At 42.5% G+C, this 18,799-nt stretch overlaps 1 protein-coding gene across 1 annotated transcript in view; it reads right to left on the bottom strand.

Moving 5' to 3' along the window:
* Nucleotides 1-18,799, bottom strand: part of CCDC85A (coiled-coil domain containing 85A) — a 211,400-nt gene that overhangs the window by 1,152 nt on the left and 191,449 nt on the right. The window lies entirely within an intron of this gene.

Below are 18,799 nucleotides of genomic sequence, written 5' to 3'. Positions count from 1 at the left end.
TTGACATGGACGGGTCACAGAACAGCCGGGGTTTTACAGCTTGTGAACCCGGCCCGAGCCAATAATCAGCCCATGTAAATGGGTTTTTAGCGAGAGGAAATTTCCATCTTAGCTTCAGGCTGCCTGTAAGGAAGGGAAATTGGGAAGTTAAAGCTGGAACCTTCTATCTATTGCTTCATATCACCCATAGGGACAATTTCTATGGTACAGTGGATTCACCTGCATGCTTACATGTAAGAAGCATACATTAACTATTTAGTAACATTGGGAATACAATGTGATTTGCATTTCTTATCTCATTGATCCATAAAATGAATCTCTAACCCCGAATACCATAAATCTTTCAACAGACACCGTGTAGTGATCTCCCTTTAGTTCTCTCCCATTTGTCTCAAAGGCATTCTGAAATAAACTGGTAAGTATGCAAAATGGAAAGAGAACTATAAGTGCAGTTCTGAGCTATAATAAAGCATGGTAACTCTGGGTCAATACAAGATCAAATATGGAAAAAATTTACAAAATTGCTTTAGGTTTTTTTCTCCCCCCCTACGAACGGTTGAAGTTTGAAGGTCAATCTGTGCATTAAAGGGAACTAATACATTCAGATAAATCTTATATTCTAGATCATGTCTTATAACTATTATAGATTTATTCTTAGATCTCAGTGTATCTGATAGAATTAAAACTGAGATTGAGCGTGTAATGTAGAATATTTGGCAATTCTGAAATTCCTTGTTTATAATGCAAAAACCGTGACAAACACATTTCAGAGTCCACATTTGTCATACAACATTGAGTTTCCTCCTACACATAGCAGTAAGCGTATTGTTAACAGTAAAAGCTTCAGGCTTTTCAATACTGAATTCCAGCAATCGCTTGTTGCAAATTTGTCATTGCTAGCGTGACTGTACTGTTTTATATTTGATTTATTTTGTATTTTTATTTTAGCACAGGTATTGCAGCCTGAACAAAAATCATACAATATTTTCCTAAGGCATTCTATTTACTTGTGTGTAAATTAATTCCTAAATATCCTAAATATCCTAATTCCTAAATATCTGGCCTTCTTTTAAGACTCTTGATACACAGAACTAGCCAGACATCCCTTCGGGAAGGACCCAGCCAAGGACCCAGCTAAGGAAACCACCAAAACCACCATATTAAGTGGTCCTCTTGCAAAAGACGTCTAGAAATAAATGTCATGATCTTTATTTTGATGTTCGCACAAAGTCTGCTACTTAAAATACTGTGCGCATTGGGCGTCCATTATTTCATTGATGTCAATGCATTCCAGAGGGCACAGCTCTTTTTTATCAGTTGTGATTGATTTTTTTTTTTTTTTTTTGGGGGGGGGGGGAGGGGAATGATTGGCACACCGGATATGTAAAGTATGATATTAATTAAATTAAATTAAATATGATATTGGTTGTGAATCTCCGTTATCATGGACTTATCTTTCTAAAGCCCCTATTACACGAGGCGATGGAGAGGGGCCCCGTGTTAGCGCCTTCTTGCTCCTTGTTCCCTGCCCACTACTGGTGCTATTACATGTTCCCGGCAGATATATAGTCATAATCTGGTAAGTCAATTTTAACTGATTTGCAGGGGTTAAACTAAAAGGGGTGCAGATGTGTCCTACGACAGCTACTGTTTATACTATGAAGTCACTATACAATCTTTCAAGATATCGGCATAAATTCTTCCTGTAGTATGAAATTTCAGAGTTCATTGCAGCGTCACATTAAAGCTTTGGGGTGGCCCCTCATAGACACATATTTCATATACCTTTCCCTAAAGAGGAGCATAACATCATTAATTCATCTCTCCCATCACTTGGTTTAACTTAGATACTCATCTTTTTTATTCATTCTATGTAAACATGTATCATTATTTTTTCCTTTTACAGCTTCTAAATCATATTATAAAATCTACAAGAACATCCCCACTATCTCAAATAAGCCCCCTAAAAAGTGCAGCACTTCTCAAACTTCAGCCAACAGAGCAAAGTGATACCTGGGCCTCACCAGACAGACCAAGAGGATGCCAGTGCCTCAAAATCTGTTGCGGAAATCCATGCAAATATAAAAGCTCTTGCTCAGTCTACCCTTCATTTGTCATATTTGTATAACATTAAAATAAGTACAAAATGAGTCAGTATTGTTCCTAAACCAGATATTGTTGCAGCCAGAAAAAAAAAACTATGCATCTAATGGCCCTATTCCACGGCCCGTCTAGAGGAGCAAACGAGCGCTCCTCGTTCCCCACTCGCTATTATTAAACACGGCTGCAGCGAGCGGGTGAGTGCAGGAGGGGCGGTGGGGAGCTGCGGGGGGGCTGCCCGGGTGATCGCTGATCGTCCGAGCAGCCCATAGGATATAGCAGTGTCTGCTGCTGATGCTCCTATTCAACGGAGCGACGGCAGCAGATCGTTGCTGTATCAGTCGCTTGTTTTTCAACATGTTGAAAAACAAGCGACTGCAACGAGCAGCCGACATGAACGATGTTGGCTGATCATTGCACTCTATTCCACGGGACGATTATCGTCCTAACGGCTGATATCGGCCGAATACAGCTGATAATCGTTACGTGGAATAGGGCCTTTATGGTCACTTGCCTCCCAAGCTGTGCCTCACTAGCAACAAGGGGGCACCTTATTTGTGAGGTCCACTTCACAATTTGAGAAGCACTGCTTTAGGGCATGGGTGCAACCTTCGCATTCTGATGGGCCCTATTACACGGAAAGATTATTGTGTGAAAAATTGTTTAAATTTAAGCGATAATCTTTCCGTGTGTATCCAGTGTGTATGCAGGCAACAATCAAACAACTAACGAAAGTTTGTTTGTATTTTGTTGGTCACATCTTTTCAGCTGATCATAAAATCATCGTTATTTGTTCGCTTACCATTCACAAATCATTTTTAATTCGTAATTATGATTGTATACTACAGTATATAAATGATCATGATTACGATTGTGATTACGATCATAACTAACCACAATTGTTTCAAGTATTATGTTGAATGAAGCACTCATTTGCTATAGTTATGGTTATTTGGAGAAAATAAAAAATTGCTTAGTCTGATAGGACCCTTTAGCTATGCCCCTACACATCACAACAAAACCGATCCAAGAAATGTATCTGCACATCAAATTGTATGTGAATATCTAAGTTAAATGTTTGGAATTTTACAAACTGGAATCTTGGTTGGAATCTTACAAAATTAGAAAACTTTTTCTTCTGTTAGAATTTTCAATGGAAAAAAAATGGTTTCTGGGCAAAATATTAGTGTTTGTACAAATGGTAACTTTTCTAAAAGCAAAGACAACTTTTCTATGAATATGTATTTTTAAAATGAATACATTTCTCCAGGGTCTGCCACTTTCCACTATTTTATTTGAAGCATTAGTATCATTACCTCTGCTGCACAGTGCAATACTGGCTGTTAGAAGTTTCAGGATTAGCAACACATGTTCTAATAGCCCAATGTCTTTTAGGCTTTTCTCGATAACAAAAAGATGCTCTTGCTCATTAGTGTTCACAGTAGACCATATAACTTATTACCATATTAAGTGTAGCACAGTAAATAATCAACAAGCATCCAACTTTTCGGCATTAAATTTATAATAAAAATCAACCTTCAATGAACTTTGCCCAAGAGAAGCCAATTAAAAAAGATCTTCTTACCTATCTCGGCTGGGGTTGAGATAGGCCAAGTGTCAGCTCAGGCATTTATTGGTTAGTTTTTAATTAGTAATGTATTTTATTTAATTACTGTACTATAATGTCGGCTCAATAGCAAATGGTTTGTTATCTACAACATAACAATGGGTTCTTCAAATTTATAATTTATCATACCAGGATTATTGATTTAACAGTGAAGAAAATATTGACTCTAGTTCCCTCTTGCAATTGATTTGCATTCTGCAATATTTTAGAGGTCAGTTCTACAGGCAAGAAATGTTAACCAATACAGGAAGGAATGTCTGGAAAATTGGGATTATATGATCTGTGTAGTCTTTACTACTGTACATTAATATAAAATAAACCACTATCATATCACAAATATATTTGGATGTTGACAAATGATGGGCATTATAGTTTTGCAACAGCTGGAGGGCTACAGTTGCCTATCCCTGGATTAGATCATGCCTAAGGGTAAGTAGAGAAGCTGACCAGAACTGGATTTCAAAGGTGCTATAAACTGCTTGCATAATCCTTTAAGGATTTGTAGGTAGGAATGATTGAGGGAGTAGTATACACCTCCCCAAAACTGCACATATTTATTTATATGCCATAACCTATATTCATGCATATTTATTTATATTTCATAAGATCTGGTGGTGGCAGCAGACAGCCATAACTTTTTTATTTAAAGGGGTACTGCAGAGAAAATAATATTGACTTGGGCCATAAAGTTCTACACATTTTACATTACTTCTTAACAAAAAAAAAAGCAGCTCTCTATAGCAAAACTTTTCTGCTCTAGGCTATGTTCCCACAATGTTTTTTCCTGTCCGTTTTTAAATTTTGAAAATGACGCCCGTCATTTTCAGTTAAAAATGACTTTGGTTTGGCCACCTATTTGTGCAACGACGGCTGTAAATTATTCTAGTTCAGGTGGACTGATTGCCCTTTGGGTGTGTCTTTAAAAGTCCATTGAATTTAATAGTAAAGATGGTAAAAGGACGGTGAAAAAAGAAAAACAACTAAAACATAACATCCGTTGTTTGCAAAAGACGTCCACTAATAATTGCTTTGATCATTTTTTCTGACGTCTACATTGCATTGAGGTAAATGAAAATACGGCAATATTGGGCATCTTTTTTTAAAAAAACTGTGTCGTGGATCCATGTACTAGTAGCAGTGGTGCTGGAGAAGGGTCAAGCCCAGATATACATGGAAATAGGTACTCCGCACTGAGTTGCAGTTAAAGTACACAGCGTCTCCCAGTCCAGGCAAGGCTGAAAGCTACCACAGCTCTCCTACTGATATCAGGACTGTATGGGGCCCAATGAATACTGTACACTACCACCTACTTGTGCACCAGTGACCCAGGTGGGCTAGTGTGTGCTGGCGGCTGTGCATGGGCAGGAGGCTGGTGTGGGCTGGTGGCTGTGTGGGGGAAGGAGGCTGGTGTAGGCCAGTGGCTGTGCGGGTCCAGGAGGCTGGTGGCTGTGTGGGGGCAGGAGAATGGTGCAGCCCGGCGGCTGTGCAGTTGGGGCGATGTGCTGCCGGTGGCTGTCTGGAGAGGGGGTGCTAAAGTGAGCAGTCCCATGAACACAGAGCACGCTTCGCTGGGGTGGGACTTTGACCCCCCCTGCCACATGGGCCCCATGGTAGCTGCATGGATGCCTCCATTGATTATCAATGGAGCGAGCGGGCCAGATGATGATGTGGGGGGCGGGGCAGTGCTCCTAACAGTGCTCCCGGCAAAAGATTACGCCGACTTACAGCACAGGACTGGCACCAAGGAGGAAGGCAAGAGCCATATTTTCCTCCTCAGCATCCCAGGCGCTATAAGCGGCTATCAGCAGGTAAATTAGTCTAAACTGCTGATAGTTACCCTTTAACAATCAGAACATCACAAAGTCAAAACACGTTACATGAATCAGGTAAATGACTGGTACATATGATAGGGGACTCTGCCCATGAGGGCTTACAATCTTTAAGATAAGGGGAGGGAGACAGAAGGTGAGATGGTAGCTAGTTAAACAGTGGCACAGAATTATTGTAGGTTGTAGTCTAGTTTAAAGATTACATCAAAATTTTTTAGATATATTTTTATTCACTGCTGCCTAATGGCTGCCTCCCTCAACACTGCTACCCTAATGGCAAATACAGCCCTGCTGCTAAGTTAAACTTTTACAGTTCCTTATAGAAAAAGGGATCTTTTGCTATAGATATAATGTGTGGTTTCGGGGAGTCAGGCTAAAGTCCTAGACCTTCCTTCCATACTGTGGGAACCCAGACAGTACATGATTTCTAAAAAAAAATAAAAAATTATGTCCTATGTCGTCTAGGGGTTAATCCCAAGTATGGTAACTTAAGCTTCAGTTTACGGTATACTGATTTGCCTGAGCTAAACCATTGGTTCAACTCTTGTGGAATTTGCAGATTTATAAGGCTAAGTTCACAAAACATATTTTTTTATTTAATAACGGCCGTTGTAACACCAGCCATTATTAACCCCTTAGTGACCGCCATGCTGCCTTTTCACGGCGGCCACTAATGGGCTTTATTCCGATGCGTACGCCTTTTAACGGATGAAGAAGACTATAAAAATATGGCCCTGCGTCTGTTGGAAGATAGTAACACCTATAAAGTTCTGAAGAATGACCCTACTAAACAGTACCTTTCTGAATTAAAATACATACTGAATGAAGCCAAACAGAATGCCTTAATTACAGAGGAGGAATATAAGGTTTTATATAATTCTACCCCCACAGTAGCTACTTTTTATTCCCTTCCAAAGTTGCATAAAGAACGTGTACCCATCCCCGGACGCCCGATTGTGTCGGGCAACAATAGTCTGACAGAAGGCGCGAGCAAATATATCGACCAGATCCTGGCGCCTTTTGTCAACACCTTACCGTCCTATTTAAAGGACACGAAGGAAACGGTTAAAAAACTTCAAGAGATCACTGTATCAGGAGCGACAAAGATTGCCAGTTTGGACGTGGAGGCACTGTATACGAGTATACATCACAACCTAGGTATAAAGGCGATAGAACACTTTCTCAAAACAAAAGGCACATCTTTCAATGCACATAATCAGTTTGTCTTACAATTACTTCAGTTTACCCTCACTCATAATTTTTTCACATTTAACCAGAAATTTTATTTACAGACCACCGGCACCGCGATGGGCACTGCGTGTGCACCTAATTATGCAAATTTATTTTTAGGGTGGTGGGAATCTGAATATGTATTCAATGAAAATCTAAGTCACTTTACATCACATATATCACTGTGGGCTAGATACATCGATGATGTATTGATCCTATGGGAAGGGGACACCGACACATTTCATGAGTTCGTTAACACATTAAATGCAAATAACCTAGGTCTAAAGTTTACCAGTGAAATACATGACAAAAGTATTAATTTTCTAGATCTGAAGATCACGATAAATACGGATAGAAGTGTCTCCACAGAGATCCATCGTAAAAAAACGTCTACCAATAGCTTTCTAATGTGGGATAGCCATCATCCAGCACCCCTGAGAAAGGGGATACCTATAGGCCAGTACCTAAGAGCACGGAGGAATTGTTCGGACGAGGCCAGTTTTGAAAGAGAATGTCGGGAGCTGCTTCGTAGGTTCCTTGAGAGGGGCTACCCTAAAAAGGTATTGCATAGAGCATACCATAGAGCCAAGATACAGTCGAGAGACAGCCTGCTGAACAACAACCAACGTCAAAATGCATCAAAAGTTATAAGGTGTATAGGAACCTACGATGCAGCTCACTGGCAAATAAAACAAATTCTCTCCAAATACTGGCCAATTTTAACGTCCGACCCAGATCTAAAAGAGGTGATCTCTAATACCCCTGCAGTCACCTATAGAAGGGGCAAGAACCTCCGTGACCTTTTGGTCCACAGCCATTACCAAAATAATGAGGAGTCGGGTACATCATGGCTTAAAAGTAGTATTTCGGGTTCACATCCCTGCGGGACGTGCTCTTTTTGTCAGTACATGCCTAAATTAAAGGAGTTCTCTAAGGACGGTAAAAAATACATTATTCAGGACTTTATCAATTGCCAGACAGTTAATGTTATCTACGCTATTAAATGTCCGTGTGAACTTATATACGTCGGGAAGACCTCACAGCAATTACGTCGTCGCTTGGGGTCACATATAAGTAACATTCATCATAAAGTGGAAACCAGTGTGGCGAAACATGTCAATGAGAAACATGGAGGCAACCCTAAGTGCCTAAAAGTGTGGGGTATTCAAACTGTTAGGCTAGGACCTCGCAGAGGAAATTTAGAAACAAAGATGCTTCAAATTGAAGCACAGTGGATATACAGGTTACGAACTTTATCTCCCCATGGCCTTAATGAAGGCTTCGCATATGCTCCCTTCTTGTAAAACTGGTTAAATTATGACCGGTCAGTGCAGAACATAATTCTTAGTGTTCACATTATGGCAATTTAGAGAATCCAAGTGATGGGATCCGATGTCTTAGGACCTGGTACCCTGGGTGGACCAACTGAGAACTCGGATCTCATCTCATCTTGTCTGCATCCTGGATGCACGGATGGCCAAGACCATCAGGACATATAGTAAAACAAAAATTACATAAACAATAATGAAATGGACCTCGACTGAGGCTAGTTACATATAAATAGGTATCATATATTCTACGTACCTCTCTATACCGTTCCGTCTGAGTTCCCCAATGGTCCCAAGTGCTGAGGATCCTAGGATGGAACGAGTCTCTAGCGCTGAGCCTGCTGTCAGAATTGAGACTATCAGGCAGCGCATGCGCAAGGTACATCATTCCTATGCGTAAAAACTAAGTACACAGACATGCGCAGCGTAAGAGCACGGCATTTCAGTCTAAGTCCTAACGCATGCGCAGTGCGGTAATGTCTGTTTAGAGCTAAGTCTTGGCGCATGCGTAAAGGAAGCCGCTGACCGGCGTCTAAGATTCTATGGTAACATGATCTAAGGGGGCGTCTCTAGCTAACTCATACTATGCAAAGCAAGATGATAGGTCGTTACGTCATACTCACCTCCCCAAACACCCTCGTTCTGGTCCACGATCTCCCTCATAAGCCAGCGGTGAGCGGACCTGCAACAGTTTTGCCAATTATCTTGAGAAAGTCAGTGTGTTGCTGACGAAACATGTTGTTTGTTTAGGCAGTAAATGTTTTATTTATGTAGTGGGGATGTATGAGTAACAGGGGCAATATGCGTATACAAAATCGCACTCGAGCTAGCGTACCAAGCAGCTCATCTAGCACCTGATAGACAGAAGTTACAGTGCTGAGCAGTTCCCTAATTCAGTATAGTCAAGCGTGGAGGAGTGTCTTGAGGTTATCACCTCCGTCGCTAGTACTGTGTAGTCGATAGAACATTAAGTTCATCTGTGTAGTGTCCTCGGCCGGGACACTGTTAGTGACTATATACTGAAGTTTATAGGTGCCCCATTATCTAAATCTGTATAACTCTAACCTACACTACATTTTTAGACCACTTACGCACTGTCTGTCCATATATGTGGGTGTTATTTTGGGGTGCAATATATTAATTATTTTATTACATTATTATTAAAAGCTAAGTTTTAAGCCGCCAAGTAATTATAGGTATTTTGGGACTCTATGTCTCTTAGTTAATCAGTGTTAAGCGTACCTCTTGGACCGGGCGGGGATCCCCCCACCGACGCCTTTTAACGGCGGGCGCATCGGAATAAATTACCGTCCGGCGGCGGCTGCAGGACGGGTGATCAGCGGTCAGTGTGACCGCTGACACCCTCCTGTAACTGCTTGGCTCTGCTCCGGGAAGTTTAACCATGACAGCGGCATCTAACGGGTCCCGGTTGATCCCGGACGGCGCCGTGGGTCACTTACGCGATCGCGATGTCCCGCAGTGCCGTCCGGGTCCCGATGTCTCCATGGTGATCCCGGGGTCCTAATGAAGGTCCCCGGGGTCACCATGGAGATGCCTCATGCTGACAGGGGTGGCCGTGGCTGTTGCCTGTCAGCATGAGGCATGATACAATACATTGCAGTACATCAGGTACTGCAATGTATTGTATCAGTGATCAAAGTATTTTACACTAGTGTACAGTAATGTACACTAGTGTAAAAGTAAAAAAGTGAAAAAAAAGTGTGCACCAAGCACAACACAGCCCCCCAACCCCCCCCAATAATAAAGATGCATTACATTCCCTATACCCAATAAAACGTGACATAAAAGTGATCAAAAACACAAATCCTATACATATTTGGTATCGTTACGTCCGTAACGACCCAATCTATAAAACTATATCAATAATTATATAGCGCAACACACGCTGTAAAAAATAAATAAAAAAACAGTACCAGAATAGCTGTATTTTATCAATCCACTTTAGAAAATACGTCATAAAAGAAATCAAAAAGTCATATACATATAAAACTTGGTATTAATAGAAACTACAGATCTTCCCGCAAAAAAAAGAGCCCCAAACCAGCTCTGTCGCGCAAAAGATGAGAACGCTATGGATCTTTCAATGCGGCGACAGTTTTTGTAGGTTTTTGCTAGGAAGATAGTTTCTATTGCGCCAAAGTGATAATAGTGAACAAAACCTATACAAATGTGGTGTCGCCGTAACCGTAGCGACCCAGAGAATACATGTATTATGTTATTAGTGACCGCCGATACGGATTTAGTGCAGCAGAATAGTGCAGCAGCGCCGGTAATGCCCGCAGCCCCCTCCTCTCAGCTAACGGAGGTAGCTGAGGGGTTGGGCCAGAGTGTGGGGTCAGTCCCGGCAAGTCCCCTCACTGGCGATCGCCGTTATTATCAGTATAACGGTGGCCACCGGTAACAGACATTGCCAGCGCAGCTGAATGCTTTCATCTCTTCTCACCGTAAATCCACAGTGAGAGGAGATGAGAACATGTCCCCCCCTGTCCCCAGAATTAACCCTAGTGACCTGGTCACTGACCCTCCCCTCCCAGGGCGGCCATCTGATCCAAGATGGCCACCGCCATCTCTGTGAACAGACTCTGTTCACAGTGATGGATTCCTAAAAATGATCAAAGCTTCATTCTCTCCACCACCGGAGGTGGCGGAGAGCATGGGGCAATGATCGGTGACCACCCGGTGTGGTCCCAGTACAAGTGATCAGCGGTATGTACTATATACCACTGATCGCTTGTTCCAAATGGTGCCGGCACCAAAGTCAAGTGCCCTGGATTACCCGTAACCACCCTGGATTATTTGCAACCACCCCAGATTACCTGTAACCACCCCAGATTACCTGTGACCACCCCAGATTGCCTGTAACCACCCTAGATTGCCTGTAATCTCCCCAGATTGCCTGTAACCACCCTAGATTGCCTGTAATCTCCCCAGATTGTCCGTATCCACCCCAGATTGCCCGTATCCACCCCAGATTGCCCATAACCATCCCAGATAGCCCATAACCACTCCAGATTGCCCATAATCACCCCAGATTGCCCATCACCACCCCAGATTGCCCGACACTACCCCAGATTGCCTGTCACTACCCCAGATTGCCTGTCACTACCCCAGATTGCCCGTAATCTCCCCAGATTGCCCGTATCCCCCAAGATAGCCCATAACCACTCCAGACAGCCCGTAGCCTCCACAGATTGCCCGTAACCACCCCAGATTGCCACAGATTGCCTGTAACTACCCCAAATTGCCTGTAACCACCCCAGATTGCTCACAACCACCCCAGATTGCTCGCAACCAGCCCAGATTGCCCGTCACCACCCTAGATTTCCCATCACCACCCCAGATTGCCCGTTGCAACCCCAGATAGTCAGTGAACACCACCAGATTGCCCGTCACCACCCCAGATAGCCAGTGAAAACCCCCAGATTGCCCATGACCACCCCAGATAGCCAGTAACCACCCCTAGATAGCCAGTAAACACCCCAAGATTGCCCATTACCACCCCATATAGCCAGTAAACACCCCATAACCACCCTATACAGCCAGTAAACACCCCCAGATTGCCCGTAACCACCCCAGATTGGCACAGACTGCTCGTAACCACCCCAGATTGCCCATAACCCCACCAGGTTGCCTGTTGCCACCTCAGATAGCCAGTAAACACCCGGAGATTGTCCATTACCACTCCAGATAACCAGTAAACACCCACATATTGCCTGTAACAAAAATGACACTCTTTCTCTTTTGAGCCTTGCTGTGTGCCCATACAGTGGTTTATGCCCACATATGGGGTACCATTGTACTCAGGAGAACCTCCGTTACAAATTTTGTGGTGCTTTTTCTCCCCTGTTCCTAGTGAAATTGAGAAATTTCAAACCAAACAAACATGTTATTGGAAAAATTCAGTTTTTTTCATTTTTACGGTCTAGTTTTGAATACTTTCCTCCAATACCTGTGGGGACAAAATGCTCACCACACCCCAAGATGAATTTCTTGAGGGGTGTACTTTCCAAAATGGGGTGACTTTTGGGGGGGGGGGTCTATTCTGTAGACACTACAGGGGCTCTGCAAATGCACCTGGCTCTCAGAAACTTCTTCAGAAAAATCATGCACTGAAAATGCTAATTGGTGCTCCCTTCCTTCTGAGGCCCGCTGTGTGCCCACACAGTGGTTTATGCCCACATATGGGGTACCGTTCTACTCAGGAGTACCTGCTTTACATATATTGGGGTGAGTTTTCTCCCCTGTTCCTCGAGAAATTGAGAAATTTCAAACTAAACAAACATGTTATTGGAAAAATTCTATTTTTTCATTTTTACTGTCTTCTTTTGAATACTTTCCTCTAATACCTGTGGGGTCAAAATGGTCACCACACCCAAAGATGTATTCTTTGAGGGGTGTACTTCCCAAAATAGGGTGACTTTGGGGGGGTTCTATTCTGCTGACACTACAGGGGCTCTGCAAACACACCTGGCGCTCAGAAACTTCTTCAGCAAAATCTGAACTGGAAATGCTAATAGGCGCTCCTTCCCTTCTGAGCCCCGCTGTGTGCCCATACAGTTATTTACTCCCACATATGGGGTACCATTGTACTCAGGAGAACCTGCTTTACAAAATTTGGGGTGCATTTTCTCTCATGTTTATTATGAAAATTAGATACTTTAATCTTAACAAATATATTATTGGAAAATTTCTATTTTCCATTTTTTTCCGGCCTAATTGTGAATACTTTACTCCAGCCCCTGTAGGGTTAAAATGCTCATTATACCCCTAGATTAATTCTTTAAGGTGTCTAGTTTCCAAAATGGGGTCACTTATGGGGGTTTCCAGTATATAAGCCTCCTAAATCAACTTAAAAAAAAAAACTGGTCCCTAAAAAAATCAGTTTTGGAAATTTCATGAAAATTTGATAATTTGCTGATACATTTCTAAGCCCCGTAACACCCTAAAAAAGTGAAATATGTTTACGAAATGAAGCCAGAATGAAGAGGACATATTGATAATGTGACTTACTTACTCATTTTTGTCATGTGCCTTTTTTTTTTAGAAGCAAAAAATTTCAAAGTTCGTAAAGTGCAAAATTTTCACATTTTTCATTATATTTTGATGTTTTTCACAAAAAACCACACAAGACAGTGACCAAATTTTGCCACTAACATAAAGTACCATATGTTACGAAAAAACAATATTAGAATCGCGAGTAAACGTTAAAGCATCACTGAGCTATAAGCGCATAAAGTGAGTAAGGTCAGATTTTGAAAAATGAGCCTGGTCATTAAGGCCCAAACAGGCTTGGTCCCTAAGGGGTTAAATGAAAAAATACATTGCATTGATTGTAATGGAATCCCAGCCAGAGTGTATACACTCTTTATACACTCTGTTCGGGATTTCTTGTGGCCACACAAAAAACTGACATGTCAATTTTGTGCACCTGCTTTTCATTGAATAGCGTCCGCACAAGACCGACAGAGCAGTCAAGATGGGTAATTGGAGTGCGGGCATACCTGAATGTGCACACATCCCTATTCTAAAGAAATGAAGTTCATCTGGCCGCTACTCATGAACTTTACTGACACCGGCTGTTCTTTAACTCAGCCGTGTCACAGATCGGCCAGTGGCATCTGGAGACCGCTCCATCCATCTCCAATGCCGGCCCCCCTATGGTGCGTCATTAGCTGCTCAGCCGCGATTGGCTAAGCATAACTGTGCTCAGCCAATCGCAGCTGAGCAGCTGATGACGGCCAGCATGAGGGACGGATGGAGCGGTTTTGCCGCCCTCACGAAGTTGACATCATTGTCCCAAGATGGCGGACGGGGTCGACATGAATCAGGTGAGTATAGTGCATCACATTTCTGGGTCTAGCGTGGGTGGGGGGGAACACGGGGAAGGCCATTCACTAACATAACATACATTACAAAGTTGTATAACTTTGTAATGTGTGTTAATTAGTGATTAATTTTGAAACGCAGCACTACCCCTTTAAAATAAATAAATATATATATATATGTATATATATATATATATATGTATATATGTATATATATATATATATATATATATATATATATATATATATTGTAAGAGAGGCATGGTTTGGGAGCACAGATATGTGCCACTGAAGTGGTTAAACTGTGTCTGGTAAGCCCTGGGTGTGTCTCTGGTAACCAAGGGGTTAACCCAGACACAGGTAAAGCAGGATTGATAGCCTGGTTGTCTGTGTTGGCCATAGCTAACATAGGCAAATTGTAAAAATACGTACTGGGACCTGCTTTTTCTGGAGTGAGTGAGGTTGGCAGTGGGACGCTCACTCCACCCGGGCTTCAGTCCTGGGCTTCCATAGCCCACAGCTGGGGGTCATCAGGGCCTTAAAAAGAAGCTTACTGCAGTGCTGAGTGTGGCCATACCTTGAGAACTATCTGCTGGAATACTGAAGGTATTGCATGGGCCACACCATACTTTGTTATTTGTACCCGTGGGCTGGATAGCTGGTCCCATGTATAGTCAGGGATCAGTTATGTACTAGTAAGTGCTCAGCCGAGCAGGGTTTATTTGTGTTTAAGCCTTTGTTAAGGTTTGCTTTGTGTTTTGACACTAAGGGGGAGATTTATCAAAGGGTGAAAAATTTAGACTGGTGCAAACTGCCCACAGCAACCAATCACAGTTCCTCTTTCCTTTCAGCACTGCCTAAAGCTGAGCTGTGATTGGTTGCTGTGGGCAGTTTGCACCAGTCTAAATTTTACACCCTTTGATAAATCTCCCCCTAAGTGTGAAATCAAAACACTTAAATTGAACGTTACCCTGTCTGTGACCCTGCTTACTGCACTGCTACCTAGGATCGACCAGAGCTATTCCCCACAATATATATATATATATCTAAAGGCTTCACTTCATCACTAGTGATTTTAGTTATGTTAAGCCCATTCAGACATTCATATCACTGTTAACATCATTTAAGAAAACATACATTAAAAGTAGTAGTGAAATACTCTACTTTCGAGAATTCGAATCGAATAGTCACAGAGATTCGATTATTCGAACGAATATTCAATCCCATTATAGTCTATGGGGAAAAAATTCACTTGGAAATCCAAATTTGACCACTTGGTGGTCACCAAGTCCCCCATGAAACCTCCCTAAATTATGCCAACACCTCCGGAATGACACTGGGACATTAGGGGGAGCATGCCTGGGTGCACTCCCCAAAATTGCAGTATAATGCCACTCTCCGCAGTTGCAAAGAAAAAATATTTGCAAACACTTTGCGAACATTTATGGCAATGTTCACACATTTCCTTTGTATTTCTTGCGCAGCGTTACATACATGATTCCAATGTGCATCTGTAGAGCGTCATGTTATTCACGCGTATCACGCGTCATGCTGTACAAACGTTACTGGAACAGTATGTGTGACGTTCTTTTTTCTGGGCTACTGGAACAGTATATATCAGGTGCCCTTAGTGGGCTACTGGAACAATATGTATCACGTGCCTTTTATAGGGCTACTGGAACAGTATATATCAGGTGCCCTTAGTGGGCTACTGGAACAGTATATATCAGGTGCCCTTACTGGGCTACTGGTACAGTATGTATAACGTGCCCTTAGTGGGCTAAACCAGGGACACTATAAGTCACTTGTACACACAGGGTACTGGAATGAATACAGCTGATGATGCTGCTCCTACTGCTGCTGCTATCATCTATTTCTTAACACTGAGAAGTGCTTTGGATTCAGAGATGACTTTTTCGCTTGATCTTAGCCCTGAAAAGGACTTTTGTGTTCAGTAGGAAGCCTGCCTAACCAAAACCCTACTAAAACCTCTCTCTCTCTGCTCCAAGATCTTTCCCTGGCTAGGTTGAAAGCGCATCTGCGGTCGAGAAGCGGGAGCCAAGTATTTAAGATTCGAGGTCATGTGGTTCAGCCAATGAGGGTAGACGCCGTTTTCGTGCTGCGTGCATAGTCCAAGGGTCCCTCACGGCCTCCCTGCATGATGATTGGATTTTAAAAAGTGACAACTGCGATGGACTACTCGATTGAATTCGAATCTTTCCAATACCACAATATTCAATCGAATACCATCTCGATCTAGTCGTATTCGCTCATCTCTAATGCCGGATAAAAAAAGAAGCATTTTATTCCCATGGGTATTCCCATCTGAAGCGACATAGTTAAACTTGTAGGTTAGTAATTAGAGATGAGCGAACCGGGTTCGGGTTAGAGTCGATCCAAACCCGAACGTTCGGTATTTGATTAGCTGGGGCTGCTGAACTAGGATAAAGCTCTAAGGTTGTCTGGAAAGCATGGATACAGCCAATGAATATATCCATGTTTTTCACATAGCCTTAGGGCTTTATCCAACTTCAGCAGCCACCGCTAATTAGATGCCGAAGGTTCGGGTTCTGATCGACTCAAGCATGCTCGAGGTTCACTCATCTCTATTAGTAATTTTGTGAGTACATTCATTTAGCAAGCTAGCCTCCTTCGCCTGATATGCTGCTCTTTAACTCCAATTGTTGACAGTTTAATGTTTTGGATACCAACCACCCATCTGCTCTAAAAGCAGTGGTCTGGCTGGAGTATATAGCTGTAGTGCACATAGTTACGTATTTATTTTACTGTATGTATGTCTATGGCCCAGATTTATCAAACTGTATAAAACTAAAACTAGTGTAAACTGTCCAAAGTTGAGAATTCATTTTACCAGAACAAAAAAAAACTGCCCTTATTCGGACAATATTGGCCGTTACAGCCGATAATCATCTTTGTAATAGAAGGCAACGATCAGCCGGCTGATCATTGCTGTCGTTTGTCTTTCAACATGTTGAAAGACAAACAACTATAATAGCAGCGATTTGCTGCCGTCAGTGGCTTAGCTACCATGAAGGCAGGGAAGGCGACTGCTATGGGGCCCCTGCAGGAAGGGGGCCCAAGAAAGCCTGCTCTGCCTTCATTGTAGGTACTGTATGCCACTGGCAGCTGACCACTGCTCCCCCAGGGGCCCAGAGAGGGAGTGGGACCCGCCAATATACTGTTTAGCCCCCTTACTGTAGTGCCGGGTGAGCGGGCTGAACATCAAAAGGAGAGGAACAGAGAGCAGGACCTGCCAGGTCCTGCACAGCACAGGAGGAGAGGGATGAAGGACCTTATCACATGACCCAAAGGTCCTTAATACCTCTGTGTGAAGAACAGCCTACTACAGGAGGGGGAAGCCCTGGAAGCTGTTAGTGCTGTGTGTGTCAGTGAGTGTATCTATGAGTATATATGTACATGTCAGTATGTGTATGTATATGTGGCTATATATATATATATATATATATATATATATATATATATATATATATATATTAGTCTGTAACACTGGTGTATGTGTGCGTGTGTGTGTGTCAGCAATGTCTGTAGCACTGGTGTATATGTGTGTATTTTTGTATGTCAGCTGTGTCTCTACTGGCTGACAGGCTTGCTCCCAAAGATCTTCTGCAGCAGTTTCTATTAATGCTGGGCTCTAATAAAAGAACCCACCATTAAAAAAATGCAGCAGATGTTATTTCTGGTTCAGTATTTCTTATTACACTGAGAGGATTTCCCTGTATACAGTCTACTCATGGATTATACATCTGCACTAGTGTAATCACATTACAGTGTATATATGTGTATATGTCAGTGGTGTATCTGTATATATGTAAATGGTGCCTCTGTGTGTATACAGTATATGTGCGTCATTGTCTGTGTTTGGCAGTGGAGGGTAGGGGAGTGTACAGAATTCATGGGGCCCCTACAGTTTTTTGCTATGGGGCCCCATGAATCCTAGCTATGCCCCTGGCTGCCGTCACTCCACGGAACAGGAGCGGCGGCAGCAGACTGCTGCTACCTGCTATGGGCTACCTTGATGATCAAGCGAGTGGGGAAAGAGGAACAAGCAAGCATTGATAGCACTCGTTTGCCTCTCTCAGTTGCTCCGTGTTATAGGGGCTTTGTTGAGGTGTGGGATTTGTTGAGGTCACAAAAAGAAGCAATGTCAGTCATAGCAAAAAAAAAATCTTCTTCTTTATTTTAAGCAAAATAACAAAACAAATAATATACAGCAGATCAGGGTTTGTTGCAGCTGCCTTGGTATCAAGCAGCACCCTGCTTTCCCAGCTCACATACTCTGAGCCAGACTCTCTAAACCTAGGGATTCCAAGTGTCTTTATACCCAATTTACCCAAAATGCAACACTCTTAAAGAAATATACACATCAGTCTAGATTTAAACATTAAAGTGCTACAAACTTGTCCTTTTCTTACACAGCATAAAATTATAATACATATTGTGAAAATAAATAACATAGAAATATACAAAATAACCAGGAATACAAAACCCACTATAGCTGCATAGCTCCAGCTCAGCCTCACCTGGCAGTAATCAGGTCAGTGCTCCATATAAACCCAGCACCCCCTCCCTTATGGTTCCTCCTGGTAATCTGTGATGCTGTTTGTATGCTGGTGGATGTGTGTGCTGGTGGGAAATGCTGCACTTGTCTGTCTGCAGAAATAATAGTGGATAGAAAGAGGTTTTGCTGGCCAGCAGAGAAAGAAAGTAAGAGAAAGACACAGACACAAACAGACAAACGTATACATCATTCACAGAAATATTCTGTGGCTCTCAGAAAACAAATATGACCAAATGTTC

Source organism: Dendropsophus ebraccatus, chromosome 15 (genome assembly GCF_027789765.1).
Source record: "Dendropsophus ebraccatus isolate aDenEbr1 chromosome 15, aDenEbr1.pat, whole genome shotgun sequence".
Lineage (NCBI taxonomy): Eukaryota > Metazoa > Chordata > Amphibia > Anura > Hylidae > Dendropsophus > Dendropsophus ebraccatus.
Note: the sequence above shows the minus strand (reverse complement) of the source record. Positions and strands in the feature narration are given on the sequence as shown.